The 12,623-nt window shown below is 43.5% G+C and overlaps 1 pseudogene; it reads left to right on the top strand.

The window, feature by feature from the left end:
• Positions 1–3,025: 3,025 nt before the first annotated feature.
• Positions 3,026–8,384, top strand: LOC111165346 (large ribosomal subunit protein mL37 pseudogene; annotated as a pseudogene).
• Positions 8,385–12,623: the final 4,239 nt, after the last annotated feature.

The following is a 12,623-nucleotide window of genomic DNA, read 5'->3' as shown; positions in this document are numbered from 1 at the left end:
CTATCCATCAGTCCCAGTTTCGTACCCCCCCGGGGCCAAACAAGATGAATCCAAACACTCTTCTTCATGACAGTGCTTTAGATATTTGAACAAAGTGATCATGTGCCTCCAGAGCATTCTCTTCTACACACGATACAGCCTCAGATCATTTCTCCACGTGGCTTACATTCCGGGCTCTTCAATGTCCTGACTGTCAGTGTGACGCCCAGGACTGAAAACTCTAACACCGTCTATGGAAGAATACAGAGGGCAGAGAACCACCTGTGATCTGCACTGTGTGTTTAACAATGTGGCTAAATAATTTGTCAATCTCTTTGTGTTGAAAACTTATCAAGTGTATGATTAAGTAAAACACCCAGATTTATGATGTGCATGTGTTTGTACAGGTAAGTTGTGTATGTGTATTTATGTATATGTATATACACATGTATTTGTGTGCATATTTCTTGTCCTCTCTCTCTCTCTCACTAGAAATGATCCTTGTTAACAGTTTTAATCTCACCTGCAAGTTATGAGATTTAAATGAGTCTACATGTAAACTGCTTACATGGATCAGATGACTATAATGCTACCTATTCTTATTTTATCTTCACATGCATTAATATGGTCTATTTGCCAGCCAAGGTCTGCGACAGGTTCTAGAGATATTGATATATCTGGGAATATGTATCCCTAAATGATGTATAAAATATGGCCTCTGCCCTTAAAGAAATAAGAGCCCTGGGAGAAAAAAATTTTTTTACATAATGGGTCAAGTACTGTACACTGTTCCTGACTTATGATGTTTCAACTTTACAATGGTGCAAAAGTGATACATGTTCAGTAGAAACTGTACTTGGAATTTTGGATTTTGATCTTTTCTGGGGCTAGTGATATATGGTCTGATAATCCCTCATGCTGGGCACGGCAGCGAGCCTGAGGCTCCCAGTCAGCCACCCCAAAACAAGGGTAAACAACCAATACACTAAAACCATTCTGTACCCAGACAACCGTTCTGTTTTTCACTTCCAGCACAGTAAATTACATGAGATATTCAACACTTTATTATAAAATAAGCTTTGTGTTAAATGATTTTACCCAACTTCAGGCTAATGTAAGTGTTCTGAGCACATTTAAGGTGGGCTAGGCTCAGTTATGATGTTCTGTAGGTTAGGTTATTAAACGCATTTTCGACTTAACACTATTTTCAAGTTACGATGGGTTTATGGAGACATAACCCCACTGTAAGTCAAGGAAGACGTTTGGAATTAGGCACGTGGTGGGGTGCACAGAACACAAAGGAAGGATACTAAGTTCATGCTGGCAGCAGGGGAGAGAGATGGGCAAGGAGTATCAGGAAAATATTTCCGGAGGATAGGACAGCTGAGCATGGAATTTTCAAAGAATAAATTGGAATTAGCCAGAGCATAAAGGAACAAACTTGTTCTAAGCAGGGGGAGGAATATATGCAAAGAGGATGATGCTATGGGCCTCTGAACATGGGCAGAGTTGAATAGGTTTCCATGCACTTGGCTTCAGGATATAGATGCATTATGAGATGTTAAATGTCCAGTTTATAGGAAGTTACCATCCCCGCAGACTGAATACTTGTCAGTTTACATCTGAGAAATACCAGCGCATACTGGAATGAGAAAGCTCTAGGGAGACACCCAAGCTCTAAACTGTACCAACCTGGACATACAGCTTATCACCTGGCATTACAGTTTCTTCATCAGCAAAATCAGTGTAATTACGCTCAGCAATAATACAGAGAAGGCACCTCCTTTCTAGTCACTGCCTAGGGTGCTGCTGCTACTCCTGCTGCTCACTTGTGACATGATATTTAAAACAGACATTGGCCAAACAAAATGTGTAAGTATTCTAGAAGTCACGCTGTTAACAAAAGGAAAGTAAAAGATGTTTATCGTGGGCATGAGGGTGAGAAATAGGGTTATAGGAGGAAAAGGCTGGGGAGCACTAGCTGCTATTTTCAGCTGCCTTTCTGCTTTGAAATCATACCTCCTTACAAGTGTTGATCTGGATAAATCTGTTTGTTCCACCAGAATCTTTTGTAACTACACAAACTTTTAGCTGGAAAAATAATCTTACTTCACTTTATACATCTGCCACATCCAGAACAGTCTTATCTGATGATTGATTATTTTATAGCACATCTTCCAACGTTTGCTTCTGTGACTCAACTGACATAAAGAAAATAGACTGTCTGGGTGCATTTTCCCCTTCCATAGATATAAGAAAAGCTATCGGAGGAGAGCAAATCGACTGTAAATACACATGATAAATTTTGCTTCTGTTGATAAACCTTTCTTAGTCAGTCAAGAATTGCTTGTACTGGGGGTTTCCCTGGTGGCGTAGTGGTTAAGAATCTGCCTGCCAGTGCAGGGGACACGGGTTCGATCCCTGGTCTGGGAAGATCCCACATGCCACGGAGCAACTAAGCCCATGCGCCACAGCTACTGAGCCTGTGTTCTAAAGCCCGTGAGTCACAACTACTGAGCCTGTGTGCCACAACTACTGAGCCCATGAGCCGCAACTACTGAGCCCTGCGCACCTAGAGCCCGTGCTCCGCAACAAAGAGAAGCCACCTCAATGAGAAGCCCGCGCACCGCAACGAAGGGTAGCCCCCGCTCACTGCAACTAGAGAAAGCCCGCGCACGGCAACGGAGACCCAACGCAGCCAAAAATAAATAAATTTATTTTAAAAATATATATATATATAAAAGAATTGCATGTACTAAAGACTAAATTATGACTATATGTCACATAGTAGAGAATTACTAATGTAATTTGGGCCAGTTAATGGATTCTGCTTTTACTCTATTTTCCCTTCATATTCTATACCAAATCTGTTTAGAGGAGCTGGCCTGACATACGTGATTTTTTTTTCCCCTCCTCTTTGGTCATCATCCCTCTTCGAGGATGCCTTCTTTAAACATCCTCTTTGGCAGTAAACGTTAGCAAACATTTATTGAACACCTACCGTATGCCTGTATGCTTGAGAGACAGTGATGAAGTATCAGTAATTATTGGTCTCTAAATGTCTCCTGCAGAGGGACAGTGGTGGGACAGAAAAGCATTGGGGATAATATAATAATACATAGGGGATAATAATAATACACTGTAGCAAAATCAAATTGTAGATAAGACTGTGGGAAAGGAAAGGTCAGGAAATACTTTTCTGAAACGTTTGATGCCTTAGTTCAATTTTGAGAAATGAAAGCTAATGAGAAGTAGGAGTGAGATGAGTGAGGAGCAGAGGAGAAGAAAAACACATTCACTGAGTATTTACTATATTCTAGGCACTGCGATGTATCACCTTTCTAACTTACAGCAATTCTCTGAAGGAGGTACCGATGTTATTAGATGTGGAAAATGAGGATCACAGAGGTAAAGTATCTGCCAACAGCAAGTAAGGGCCATAACCAGAATTCAAACTTGGGCAGCTCAATTTCCAAGTCCATCGTCTGTGTCATGGAATCCTGCTCCCTCCCCTGATAGGAGCAGAGAAGGAGAAAATAAGATGAGCAATGGTATGGACACTTTAGGTAAGAAAGTGGACAGGTAAAAATCTTTGGAGGCCTTGAACAGCAAGGAATTGTTGACAAATGGCCCTGAGTGGCAACATCAGGGGACCTGGCTGACCTCCGCACTGACCTCTGGGGTAAACTGAATGCCCTCCGTGTCCTACCACTTGTGTTTCAGGGCAGGACTCCGACTGACACAGAATCAATATAAATGTATCCTTTGGACATACTTTTGAAAAACTGTGCCTGGAGTGAAGGTAATCAGTAACCATGGGCTTTCAGAGGGAAACAGAAATGTAGAAATCTTTCAGCCAAACTCCTCATTTTAAACAAGAAGTGGCTCAGAGAGAGGAAAGTATTTGTCCAAAGTCAGAGTCTGCTCAGAGCTGAGGGATTTCTCTTTTTAACTAATTAAACATCAGGTGACACTGTCTTCCTGACCCAGGAGGATATTTGCGGGCACAGGAAAGGAGAGCAGCCTAGTGCCCAAAATGATTTAATAAAACTGCAGGTTGGGTTCCCAGCACGCCTTGCGCGCGGGAAGATGGCGGCGTCCTGGTGGAGGTCTTGAAGAGATCGGATCGGTATGGCGTTGGCATCGGGGCCAGCAAGGCTGGCACTTGCTCGTCCCAGGCGTCTCGGTCTTGGGAGCTGCGGGGCCCCAAGACGTGGGGCGTAAGAGTGGGGCATGCGCTCCACGTGGAAGCCCGAGCCTCCTCCCCCGGACAGGGTGTACGAGATTCCTGGACTGGAGCCCATCACCTAAGCGGGGAAGATGCACTTTATGCCTGGTCTGGCGCGGTGAGTCTTCCCGCCCTGGGACCCCGGCTGGACGCACACGAAGTTCCGCCGCTTGCCCCCGCTTCACGAGCACCTGCTGTACAGGGACGAGGCCTGCTACATCTTCCACCAGCGTTGCTGCCGCCGCCTCGAGGGTGTAAAGCAGGCCCTCTGGCTTACCAAGACCAAGTTAACAGAAAGCCTTCCTGAGAAAGTGCTTAGCCTTGCTGACAATCCAAGGAACCACACAGAGAACCAGGATGAACGTGTTCTGTATGTGATCTCTCATGCTTGCCTCTGGCACTCTAATGAAGACATCCCCAAGAGAGAGACCTACTGCCCAGTCATTGTGGACAGTCTGATACAGCTGTGTAAATCCCAGATTCTCAAGCATCCTTCTCTGGCCAGGCAGATCTGTGCCCAAAACAACACGTTATCCACCACCTGGAATCGAGAGTCTACTCTTATTCAGGTCCATGGTTCCAGTGGAGCCCAACTGAATGCCAAGGATCCTCTGCCCCCCCCCCCCACCAACGCCTTCCAAGAGGAAGTAGAAGCTACTAAGAATCATGTTCTTGAGACCTTCTCTCCCATATCTCCCACCATGGGTCTTCAGGAATACAATGTTTATGATGTGAATGATGATACAGGATTCCATTTTGTGTGTGTGTGTGTGTGTGTGTGTGTGTGTGTGTGTGTGTATCTCACATCTTTTTTATTCATTCATCTGTTGATGGACACTTAGGTTGCTTCCATACCTTGACTATGGTAAATAATAATGCTGTGAACATTGGGGTGCACATGAAAAGACCCTCAACATGACTAATCAACAGGGAAATGCAAATGAGGTATCACCTCACATCTGTCAGAATGACTATCAACAAATAGATAAGACGTAAGTGTTATTAGCAAGGATGTGGAGAAAAGGGAACCCCTGTGCACTGTTGGTGGGAATGTAAATTGGTGCAGCCACTATGGAAGACTGCATGGAGGTTCCTCAAAATATTAAAAGTAGGACTACCATATGATCTAGCAATTCCACTCCTGGGTATATATCCAAAGAAAACGAAAACATTAATTTAAAAAGATCCATGCATCCCTTCTTTCTCTCATCCACTTGAAGCCACTATGCTCTTCGTCAACAAATACAATCAGATCACTTCTGCTTAAGAAAAAAAAAAATTCAACAGCTGCCCATTGCATTCAAGATATGATTCACCATTCTTTCCTTGTCCTACAAAGCCCTGTGTTATCTGTCTCTGTATTTCTACAAAGCTCATTAGCATCAGTCTTAGAGATATTTTTTAGCTCCTCAAAAGTTCCAAATTCCATCTTGCCTCAATGCCCTTATGTAGTCTATTTCTTCCATGAATGTTCATGTTCTCTCCCTACACTTACCCTAACTAGCCCGTCTGCATCTTTTAATTCTCAGCTTTGATTCACACCTTTAAGGAGACCTCCACTCACCTCTCCTTACCACCTCTCCCATATAGATTAGTTCCTAGTTATATTCCCTTGTAGACTCTGAGCAATTAAGTCACATTTAATTATTCATTTATTAGCAAACTATTTGAGTAAGCTGACCAATTTTCTGAGCTTCCCTGTTCTTACCTATAAAATGGGCATAAGAATACTTGCTCTGTAGAACAGCTGTAAAGACTGAAATTAAAGTACTTAATAGACATTCAATGAATAGCTATTAAAAGTGTTATTCTTTAATTCTACCCATGCCCAGAACAATACTCTTTGCAATGGGGAATCGATCATGACTCAAGACCCAGAACTAAAGTGACTGTCAATTAGAATACAGAGACTTTTCTGGAATATTGTTTCCAAGAAGCAAGCTCTTGGGCTACCTGTGTAAAATACTGCATTCCATTTTGACCTACCTTTGCTCTATGGAAACATCACTATTATCTCTTAGCCACCAAAAAGGCAACTGAATAGGGAAAGGGAAACACACAACCACTAGATAAAACACTGAAATAGTCTATGCTGTGTAAGTTCATCTATCTTGAGCTGAGGACACTAAAGAAAGATTTTTTTTAAGCCTTCTCCATCAGCTAAGGATCATTTCTGCCTTCCCTTCTCAGCACTGATAGTCAATGTTTCAACATCCATGAAAATTGGAACACAGAGCTCTCAAATCCTGTAGTCTAAATTGTAGACTATTTGCAAAGCAAGCCGGTACCAATCTTGAAAATACTTCCAGTGGTTCTCCAGGAGCACAAACATATTTTAATGCACCTATTCACAAGTTTAAAAAGTAACGTAAATGTATGCACATACGAACATTGAAATAGCCCTCTGTGAGGCATTTTATTAAGCCAATTTCTTCGTCCATACATCAAACAAGAATTAGAAATCAGAATCAGGACTGTCATTATGCATACCTGTAATTCATTTTAAGAAATTCATATGTTCTAGAAAAGCTGTCTGCACACCACCACTTTGTAAATTGGATTATATTTTTAAAAGCACTAAACAAGGTAGCTATTTTAATTAGCTTTCGAATAAAACCTTTGGTAAAATGCAGAATCATTTTGTAGTGTGAATAGCTGGCATCATTAAATTCACTTTGTAAACAAGGGACACTTGCACCACATTTAGATTCAAGCAGATGACTCATCTGCTCTTGGTTTGGGGATTCATTCATTCAGTTAGCATTTTCCATGCATATATTATTCATGTATTCATTCTTCAAATATTTACTGAGTGCTTACCATAGACCTGGCACAGTTCTGGATGCTCAAGACACAGGAGTGAATGAGAGAGATGATGTACTTTGCCCTCCTGAAGTTATAGCCTGGTGGAGCAAGATGACCAATAAAAACATGTAAATTAAAATATGTAATATGATGTCAAGTACATATATGTTATAAACAAGAATAAAGCAGACTAAAGGGATAGAAAGTGGTAGACTACGGGGGATTCAAGCATCGAATGGGTGATTCTGCTGGTGAGAGAGCCAGGTAAATCCTGATTAAACAGGCAAAATGAGGGAGCAGACCATGAAATAGGGGCAGGGTGCTTCAGGCAGAGGGCAGAACAAATGCAAATGTCTTGAATCTGGAGTACACGTGCATTTGAACAACAACAAGAAAATAAGTGTGGCTTGAGTGATCAAGGGAGAGATTGGAAGATCAGCAAGATAGTCAGGGGCTGGCTCAGGTTGTAGCATCTACACTGTGGAATGGAGGCATGCATGAGGCAATTGTTCTCAGCAGCAGTAGGGGCAAAGGGATGAGTGACCCTCAGAATCCACAGATCTCTGCCCATCATGGGAAGGCATGGTTTTTCCATACAGATCAACATCCTTATATCTTTTCGCTTATATCCTCCTTCTTCCTCTCTTACTTTCTCCACTTCTGCTGACTTCCCCTTCCTCTCTCCCTTACCTCCTTTCACCCTTTCATCTTTTACCCTTCCATGAAAACTTTTCTGTGTACCTACTGTATTGCAGACACTGTGCCTAGGGATCTGATAGATGCCCTCTGCCTTGGGTGTAGAGGAAAGTTCCTCTCTCTTCCCCACACACCCCCAAACATATCAAGACTAGAATCTGTTGCATGAGCTTCTCCACTGAAAGGGCAAGCTAGTGGGATGGCTTGTGAGTCAAACATACATAGGCTGGAATCCCAGTTCCAGTACTTACCAGTTGTATTTATATTGAGCACGGCATATAATTTCCTTGTCTCAATTCTCTCATCTGTAAAATAAGGATAATACATACTTTGAAGGAATGCTTTGAGAATTTCTAGTTTTATATATAAGTTGGTGATTAATATTATTACATTATTATTTCTGCTTGCTTTCTTCCTTTACAACTGGAACTTCAAAGTAAAGGAAGGACATGGTTAGAGTTTGGTAAGACACTGAAATCGCCTTCTGATCTTGTCTCCTCTAATGTTCTAGAATATTGTATTCATGATTATAGGATATAACCCATGGGACCTGACAACCCAAGATGACCCAGAATGGTGGCATGATGGAAATCTGTTTCTGCTTGTGGGCGAGTGCATTAATGGCCCCAACTCTTTACACTTCTCTGTATTCAGACTCTTGCCATGCAACTTCTGAAGCTTCTTCCACTAAGAAAGCAGATTCTATTTCTCCACCCCTTAACTTTCAATCTGGCCATATGGTGTGCTCTGGCCAACAAAATGAGATCGAAAAGATAGTTTCCAGTTCTCAGCCTACACCTCAAGACACCGCACATATTTCTGCTTGGCATCTTGTGCAGTGGCCATCACCATGAGAATATGCCCAAGCTAGCCCTAAGGAGGAGGATGAGAAATACAGGAAGCTGAGTGGAGTTACCCCAGCCCAGCCCCAGCCAACCCACAGATGTATGAGAGTAAATAACTTATTTTAAGTCACTGAGTACTGCGGTTATTCATACCCTAGTATTACTGTGGTGATATGTGACTGACATACTGGCCTTAATTTAATAAAAATATTTCTTAATTAACATTATCAGTTAATCAAATATATTGATTGGACTTCTAATGCTGGAGATACAGACAAAAACCAAAAAAGGTATCATCCCTGCCCTTGGGGAACTTATAGTCTAGGTGAGAGGGAAAGACAAAGAAACACTACAGATAAGAGTTAAAGTGGTTTATGTTTGAGAGAGAGGGGATCCTTGGAGTCAGGTCTTAGCCTGAGATGATTGCCTGACTGCTCCTAGTGGTGGAAAGAGGAAATGCATCTAAGAGATGTTTTCAATTTAACAGAGTCTGACTTAAAAAACTCCAGAATTTCAGCTCTGAAAGTATCCTCCTCAGAACTTATGTTGAGTAAGCTCTCATTTACAGCCACGGGAACTGAGGCTCACAGAAAGAAAATTACTTACCCAAGGTGATTCAGTGAATTTGCAGATCTAGGACATGAACCCAGGGCCCCTGCCCCCAAGGCTGGCACGTCTAATTCTATATGACCCATGACAGGCCTTACAATGTCAGTAAATTTTGAACTGCTAAAATATTCTTGACCAGAAGTTTTATTACTGATATCATTTATAATAAGATTAATCTCCATCATTATTATAATTCATACTGTAACATGACTCCTTTCTTGCTCAGGTGATTTAAGGTGTGACAATAATCAGACCTCATAATTAATAATAGTAATTAATAACTTTCATTTATTGAGCCTCTGCTTTAAGCACAGTGCTTACTGCTCTAGGTACATGGGCACATTTAATCCCTGCAACAGTCTAGGCACAGATAACAAGCCCCATTTTACAGAATTGGAAACTGAATCTTACAGAGATTAAAGTCTTTGCTAGTAAGCAGCAGAACCAGGAATCAGACTCAGATCAAAGGCCTGTGGTCTCCTCACTTATCTGTGGCCTCAGCTGTGGGAATCTCTATCTGAAGTGCCTGGTTCAGAACAGGCATACCTGTTCAATCTTTCTCAGTGTTCTCCCTCTGCCTGGGGAAGGCATGATGCAGGCCTACTGCAATGTGATAAAACCATCTCCCTATTTGGATCCTGCCTCACTTTTTATACCATTTACCAAAGGATGCCTCTAGAGCAGGAAACTTTGAGAAGGCCTGGGGTAGCCTGGGGCTTCTAAGTGAAAACAAGGAACTGACTCAGCAGGGCCTGACTATCTTCAGAGTCTGAGGACAGAGGCATCAAAGGGATGAGAGCCTGGTAACTTTGATGAAGGAACCAACAGGAAATTACCAGCCTCTTGCTGACAAGGACAAAGAAAAGAAAAGGCCCATTTGAGCCTTGTCTCTGTCTGAACTGAAAGAGTCAGGAAGCAGAAGGGACCGTTCAATCCTGCCTCCAGAGCAACCCTGAACCCTGGCTTCCTCCCTTGAAGAACAAGGTGAAGGAAAGGTGAGGCAAGTTAAGATAAACACCCAAACTTTTGGCTGCTGGATGAACTGAATCTTTTAATTTAAACTGTCAGTGGGTTCTTTTTTTTTTTTTCTCTTTTCCTTTTTTAATCCAAACTGTAATCACACAATACTCCACCCAAGTGCTTGATATGGATTTCTAAGACAGATCCTAACATAGTCATACAAAAATCCCCTCGGAAATGTGCACTTTGTACTGTGTCTATGTGTAGGTGTGTTTAAAATGTCACGAACTGGAATGCCTAACTCTAGTTCCCAGGAATTAATCACTTAGAAGAGTGAAAGGGGGGAATTAACTTGCTTTAACACTTATAAGACTCTCCAAAGCAGTCGCCAAAATAGAACTTGCTGAATAGAAGTATGGTTATCTTTCCATAAGAACTAGAACTCTTCTTTTTTTGTTTAAACATTTATCTCTCTAAAAAACTGCCTTGCAAAAAGTTTTTCCCCTGGGGCTCAGCTGTAGGTCATAGATACTCTGGGAATAAAGGTGTAAAAGAAATTTTTGCCTTTCTTTTTGGTTATAATTCAATGAATTTTAATAAATGTATAGATTTGTGCAACCATCATCATTATCCAATTTTAGGACATTTTCATCTCCCAACACAGTTCCTTCATGCCCATTTGCCGTTAATTCCTATTCATACCGAGACAACCACTGATCTGTTTCCTGTCTCTATAAATTTGCCTTTTTTGAATATTTTATATAAATGGAATCAGAAAATATCTGGTTTCTGCATCTGGCTTTTAGCATGTTTTAAGGGTCATTCATACTGTAACATGCATCAGTATTTCTTTTCTTTTTAATGCTGAATACTATTCCATTATATGGATATACCACATTTTGTTTATCCACTCACCCGTTGATGCACATGTTAACTGTTTCCAGTTTGGGGCTATAATGCCTAACGCTGCTATGCACATTCAGGCACATGTGCCTGTGCGGACATAAGTTTCCAGCTGTCTTAAGTAGACTCCCAGGAATAAAACTGCTGGGTTGTGCAAAGGAATATTGACTGCTGCTATACACTGGGTTCCATCTGATTCAGCTGTGCAATGTCAGTAGAAATCTACCAAGCAATTTTTTTTTTTTTTTTTTTGCAGTACGCGGGCCTCTCACTGTTGTGGCCTCTCCCACCACGGAGCACAGGCTCCGGACGCGCAGGCTCAGCGGCCATGGCTCACGGGCCCAGTCGCTCCGCGGCATGTGGGATCTTCCCGGACCGGGGCACGAACCCGTGTCCCCTGCATTGGCAGGCGGACTCTCAACCACTGCACCACCAGGGAAGCCCTACCAAGCAATTTTTAACATACTTTTGAAAATCCGCTGATGCTATCATTCACGGAAGGGATGGTCTAAAAATAACTGACCACCACCAACAAACAACTGCTGTCACTTAACGAATTCTTAACCAAAAAGCAAAGAACACATTCCGGATAATGTCAGGTCAAATGTGACAAGGCTCATCCTTGGTCCTGTCTCCAAAATGGAATTAATGAAACTTTTCTCACGGATCAAGCGCTGTCCTAACCATCACCAATCCCCGACATCACTGTATATCTGCAATTAGACTGATAAGCCCTCCACGTTCCCTTCCTGTTTCCACTTTCACTTACGTGGAAAGCATGAGAAAATTCAGACAAGCATTGGTAGACAAGGGCAAACTCCGAGTATCCCTGAGGGAGAGTGGGGCCCTGTTCCCTCCTCTCCTCTGTAACTTCATTTATAAGTGGAAGCGTTGAGGTCAGAGCACCCCATCACCATGTTCTGCCCCTTTAGAGTGCGGGGACCTGGGCGGTGGCGTAGGACATACTAAGCCCATACAAAGTTTTAGGGCTTCGAGCAGACAGAAGTGGCAGATGAAAAGACAGGACCAGAGAGGATGATAAAGGAAGTAGGCAGAGTGTGGAAGGGACCAACCTGTGGAGGGAGAAGAGACAGGCACCGCGTCCCACTCACTGCGCTCTCGGGGAAAGCGCTCCGCCTCCTCGGCCTCGCGAGGGCCTCGCACCGGCACGTGTAGGGCGAGGGAGGGGGGTATCTAGCGCCCAGAGGCCTGTCTCCTTGCGGCATTTGGGAGGTAAAGGGGGCCCACTTTACCTCCCAGCGGGAAACTCAGCGCCCCCCAGCCGAGGAAACGGCAGTTTAAAGGCCACGGCCACAAGGAGAGCGAAGGACGCGGCAGCTTGGCTCAGGACGCCGGCTGGGGCGGCGGCCGACGCCTCAGGGATCCCGGAGTCGCCGAGAAGCCGGCGGGCGCACGGAGGGGCGGGGGCGTGGTAGCCGGATGGCCCCGCCCCGCCCGTCGCCCCCGCGCGCAGCCCGGCGCAGTCCCTTGCCGCGTGCAAACGTGAGGGTTCTGCGGGCAGCTGGGACTCCGGCGGGCAGCTGGGACTCCGGCGAACAGGGCTAGGAGCCCGAGAGCCGGCTTTGGCCGCCCCCACT

Source organism: Delphinapterus leucas, chromosome 20 (assembly GCF_059928025.1).
Source record: "Delphinapterus leucas isolate spDelLeu-1000000601 "Yukka" chromosome 20, BTC_Dleu_Yukka2, whole genome shotgun sequence".
Taxonomy (NCBI): Eukaryota; Metazoa; Chordata; class Mammalia; order Artiodactyla; family Monodontidae; genus Delphinapterus; species Delphinapterus leucas.
This window is presented reverse-complemented; position numbering and strand designations above follow the sequence as displayed.